Consider the following 6205-nt stretch of genomic DNA (forward strand, 5'->3'; position numbering starts at 1 on the left):
CTCTCTTTAATTCGTTGTGCCTTTAAATGATTCTGCTCTTATATGACTTTATATTTGGATAGCTGAAGATTCTATTTCTCTTTATATTCTTATTGATGCCAAGCATGATATTAGTTCTGGTTATGTATCATTTGCCCTTTGAAGGCTTCATGCTCGCTTTGGGTCTGCAATAACTTTCTTTCAAATTGAAAAATAAACTTAGTAGAAGTAACTTGGTAAATCATTCATTCACTTAGCTGATTAATCTCCGTAGCAATAACCAAAGTTTGTCTCCTTTATTTGCAATTTGAAAACCTTCAAGTTTAATAATGGGTCGAATAAAAATAATTTCAGCAGGCCCAATGTCAATAGAGTTCATAAGTTGATGCATTTTCGTTTAAATAATGGTTGGCCCAATGCCAATTAATAAGCCCTCGCGCCAAGGAGTTTTTTACGCGCTTGATCTTTTTCTTAAAATTATTTAGAAAAATAGAACAATTCTAGCTTATTCCATAAATAGCAGATTCTTTTACATTATTAGCCTAATATAAAAATTATGTTTCAAAGTAATAAATTAACTGCACAAATCATGGGATCCATTTTTATTCTTATCACCATATTTATCTATCCTCAACGTAATTTCTTATCTCTCTTCTTTCAACCCTAAGCCACAATTCCATTATTTTCTGGTAGCATATGAAAACACTTTGTTCTATTAATGTGGATTAGTAAATCTTGATCGCCTCATTTATTCTTTGTCAATACATGTTTGACGACATGGAAAGCTATTTTAAAAATTAGTGGCCGTTGAATTTGATTTCTTCGCCTTATTTATTCTTCGTCATACTTCCTTCTTGTTTCTTCTCTTAGAAAAAAAGATGTGTTGAATGCTATTTTTTGAAGATTGACTGGTAGGGTAGTTGAAGGTTGTGTATGATGGAGTTGTGGTGGCAGTGGTTTAGCCTTGAGGTTATATATGAGATGTATATATACTGAATATATAAAATAATTCAGCAAATACACAGTAAGTTGACTTATTACATTTAATATATCCTGAATATACATCGTATATGTTCATCAATTAAACAAATATATGTTAAAATAATTATAGATTATGTTGTCACGACCCTAAACTCAACCTGTCGTGATGACGTCTATCCATAATACTAGGCCATCCGACTCCCACAATACTACGATAGATCATTAAAAGCTATGCCAAAACATATCATATTTAGCAGAATTTCCATAAAAGAAAATAAGGTTTGAACTTAAAATAGAAATTCAAAAAATTAAGCCCGACATCGGGATGTCACTAAGTAATGAGCAACTATTACAACTTTTCTAATAATACAAGACCAACATAACCTGGGAAAAATTCAAAATGCAACTACGAGGAAGATAGAGAAGAAGAAAGCAGGGTTGCGGTCGCCAGGCAACTACCTTACTAACTCCAATGATCAGCAACAGAAATATCAGTAGCCGATACCGTGCCTAGTGATACCTGGATCTGCTGTAACGATCTGACCTGTCGTTTTGAGCACTTCCACTTTTCTTGTTATAGCGCTTGGGATGAAAAGAGCCCCTCCGGAGTCTATACACCCCTAGTGAGTGCATTCGATTATAGTCAGGGATGGGTCTTCCCCTTGTATGGAGATGTATCTTCTCCATGAGGTTGGATTGGCATGTTCCTCGGTACTGGAGCCTGTTGGTCTGTGATGTGTATATATTCCGGGATGGATCTTCCCTAGGCCTTGTGAGCCATATACAGTACCGAGTGGTTGTGAGGTTGTTATTATTATTATCTGGAGATGGATCTTCTCCATAGGCTGGATTGTCCTTCCTTAGTACTGAGTGACTGCTGTCAGAGATGTATATATTCTAAGCTGGATCTTCCCTGGGCCGTATGAGCCATATACAGTACTGAGTGGACGAGCATTTGAGATTGTGGGCACATGAGGAACTCAGCATGGTGCATTTCATACAGCATGTGCATTGGCATGTAGATGTAACAGAGTTACACTTCTTTACCTTGTTCATACCTGCTCTGAGTTGTTTATTAACTGAAAGCATGCCTATATTTCTGTACATTATTTATGTTATCCTTAATGAGGTTGCGTTTGTCACTACCTATCAGTCCAAAGGTTGGACTTGTTACATATTGAGTTGGTGTACTCACATTATCCCCTGCACCTTGTGTGAAGATCCAGATACTTTTGGCCCCAGTGGTAGTCGCTGATTGATGTTGCAGGATGTGGAGTTTGTTGAGGTACCTACATGGCATTTGCAGGGCTTGGCTATCCTTCTCATTTTTCCCAGTTGTATTACAGTTGCCTCTTTACACACTTTAATAGACTATATATTCACCTTAGACGCTCATGTACTCCGTGATACCCTGGTTTGGGATGGTTGTATCGTAAAATGAATCTTTATTCTATGTCATAAACAATTTATTTAAAATGATAAATTTTCTATAAACGATTTGGTTTTAGTATTGAGGTTTTGGGTTGCGTTGAGTTGAGGCTGGCCTAGTTCCACGATAGGCGCCATCACGACGGGATGAGTTTTGGTCGTGACATCTACACACAAGGCGCAGGGGGTAACGTGAGTACACCAATTCAGTAAGTAACGAGTCCAAACTATGGAATAAAATGTAATGACGAACTAAATCTCAACAGGTATACAGAAATAACTACATAAATCATAGACATACTTTTAGTTAAATAGACAGCTCAAAGTAATAATGTAATTGCAGATTTGAACAATATAAAATATATAACTCAACTGCCTCTACATGCCAATGCACCGACTGTATGAAATGCACAGTGTACTCTCCACTCTCAAGTATTCAATCACTCGGTACTGTATATGGCCATCCGGCCAAGGGAAATCCATCCCGGAATATATATACATATATATATAGAGAGAGAGAGAGAGAAGGGGGGGGGGGGGGGGTTGCTAACCTACTAAATAGTTGTAGTAGGGTTAGCATTGTATACATATTTAGCTTCTCAAAAATGCCCTTAGATTTTAATGATAACTTCATTGTTAAGAGGGGCTTTTCGTCTTTTTTCCATAAACAAATCTGACTCTCTTTAACATTCTCCAATTTTGCTTCCTCGTTATTCTCTCTCAATTTGGCCTCTCTGTTCTCTTCAATTTTTTCTTTCGTTTCTCTTAATAAATTCAATCTCTGGTTTTCTATTTGGTACCTATCTTCTGCTTTTCTTCTTTATAAGATTCAATTGATTTATGACCCCTCTCTCTCTCGTTTGTTTTTTCTTTTTTCTCTTTATAAGAATCAATCTATAATTTTTCAACGTGGCATGTGAAAACGAGTAATAGACTTCTCGATCAATTTGTGGTTTTCTGATTATTCATAATATTTCATACCAAAGTTATATTGGTAGTAGTTCACAAAAATAAGAAAGTTCCCAAACATATCGGCACTTATGTGCTATTATTAATTGTTGTTGAATAATTGACTTATGCTTTAGTTGAACTGGAGATAACAATATGGGTCCAAGAGATGGAGGGGAAGAAGACAAGGAGAAGAGAGAATAGGAAGATGGGGGAATCGAGGGAACAATTGTTTGGTTAAATTTGTGAAATGACCAAAAATCCTCCCATGCTAATATGTTGACATTAAAATCTAAGGGCATTTTTGAGAAGCCAAATATGTAAACAATGCTAACCTACTACAATTATGTAGTAGATTAGCAAATATATATATATTTAAAAGTGAATTTTGTATTCTGAGGCCTTAAAAACCTCTTTCGGTATCACCTCGATTTGCGTGCGCAGTCCGGGCGCGTAGCCGGAAAGCCATTTTGTGAAAATTTGTGAAAAATGATGAATTTTTCATTTAAAATGAGTTTAAGTTTACTTCGGTCAATATTTTGGGTAAACGGACCCGGACCCGTGATTGGACGGTCCAAGAGGGTCCGTAGGAAAATATGGGACTTGCGCGTATGCCCGGAATCGAATTCCGAGGACCCAAGCCCAAGAAATGAATTTTTAAAGGAAATTATTTTTTGAAATTGTTTATGAGTTTTGGAAATGAATTGTGACTAAAACTTGATGGTATCAGACTCGTATTTTGGTTCCGATGCCTGGTACAGGTCTTATAAGTGATTTAAGATAAGTCTGTGAAATTTGATAAGAAACGGAACTGAAATGACGTGAATCGGATCGTTTTTGAGAAAAATTGGAAATTTGAAGTTCTTAAGAAAATTTCATGATTTTGATACTAAATTCATAGTTGTTGATATTATTTTAGTGATTTGAATGCATGACGAATCCGTATGATATTGTTAGGTTGGTGTGCATGTTTAGTTTGGAGCCCCGAGGGCTCGGGTGAGTTTTGGATATGCCACAGGGTGAGTTTTTGGACTTAAGGAATTGTAGGCCTGTAGGCTTCGAATTTGCGAAGCCTGGCTCACAAATGCGATATCACAAATGTGAGGGCTATGTCGCAATTGCGAAAATAGCCCAGGCCAGCCTATCTCGCAATTGCGAGGATTTTGATCGCAAATGCGATCCCCCAGCTTGAGGCCAGTCGTCGCAAATGCGGCATGTGGATCGCAATTCCCAGCTCGCAAATGCGAGGCCTTTGTCGCAAATGCGAACATAGCAGAAGTCGGGGTTCGCAATTGCGAGCCCTCTTCACAATTCCCATATCTACAACCTCCAATTTTTATACTTAGCCGAAAACTCTCATTTTTCACACTCTTTCAAAACCAAAATACTCTTGGGCGATTTTTCAAAGCCAACTCTTCTTCCAAATCGATTGTAAGTCAATTTTAACTCGTTTTCTTCAATCATTAATATCTTTTAACATGATTTCAACTCAAATCAATGATTTTCATGGGAAAAATTGGGTGTTTAGGGTAGAACCTAGGTTTTTCAGAAAATGGGAATTTGGACCTCGATTTGAGGTCCGATTTCAAAATAAATTATATATTTGGATTCGTGGGGGAATGGGTAATCAGGTTTTAGTTTGAACCTCAAGTTTTGACCATGTGGGCCTGAGGGTGGTTTTTGACTTTTTGGGTAAAAATTTGAAAAACTCATTTTCATACACTGGAGTTGATTCATTTAGCGTTTATTGATGTAATTAAGTACCTTGTGGCTAGATACGAGCGAGTTGTTGGTGGAATCAAGATGTAAAGCAATAGTTGAGACGTGAATTGTGTTTGTGGCATCGAGGTAAGTGTTTGGTCTAACCTTAGCTTGAGGGATTAGGAGTCGAGTCCTATTTGCTATGTGGTATTTGTCGAGTACGACGTATAGGCATGATGACAAGTATCTATACGTTGGTGTCAAGTATGCCCGTGAGTCTTGTATTGTGATTATTATGGCTTCGTTGTATTATTCATGCTTTGATGATGATTTCTATTGTTGAGCAAAGTTTGTGGAAGTAATTGTGACATTTGAGTATTGAGGATCGTTGGCTCAAGTTGTTCAATAAAATGTGAAAGTATAAGTGGAAATTGAACCTTTTAGAGCATTGGCTCAAAGTTGTGAAGTAAAAGTGAAAAAGAGAAGAGAATCACTATATTATCTCCCTTGCCGGGAATTTGTTGTTTTGATGATTATCTCCCTAGCCGGGATGTTGATGCTTCTTTTGATGTTATTCCCTTGCCGGGACTTGATTGTTGAACTGTTGTTCCCTTGCCGGGATTCTTATTGTAATTTCATTTATTCTCTTACCCTATTATTTGTGATTATTGTTTGGGTGAGGAAGAGTATTAAAGCACAAAGGGTGATGCCGTGTATTGTTTTGGTGAAAGAGCGTTAAAGCACGAAGGGTGATGCCGTGTATAATTTGTGAGAAAAGAGTGTAAAGCAGGAAGGGTGATGTTATGTCTCACGATGTACCACTCCGTGCCAATTATAATGATTATTTGGTGAGGACGAGAGTAAAAGCACGAAGGGTGATGACGTGCACACTTTCATTACTTGATTGCTTTGGTGAGGACGAGAGTAAAAACACGAAGGGTGGTGCCGTGCACTTATTGATTTCTGGTTCTTTATTGATATCCGGGATGTATTGTTTCTTTCAATTACCTGTTGTCTTTCTATTCTGAATTGATATCTCCCCCGTAGCATGCCACCCCTCCCATATTTGACTATTTATTTATGTTCTTCTTTTCCGATGTATATAGTTGAATTGCATAGGTTGTTTGGTAGTCTGGTCCTAGCCTCGTCACTACTTCGCCGAGGTTAG

Source organism: Nicotiana tabacum, chromosome 21 (assembly GCF_000715075.1).
Source record: "Nicotiana tabacum cultivar K326 chromosome 21, ASM71507v2, whole genome shotgun sequence".
NCBI lineage: Eukaryota > Viridiplantae > Streptophyta > Magnoliopsida > Solanales > Solanaceae > Nicotiana > Nicotiana tabacum.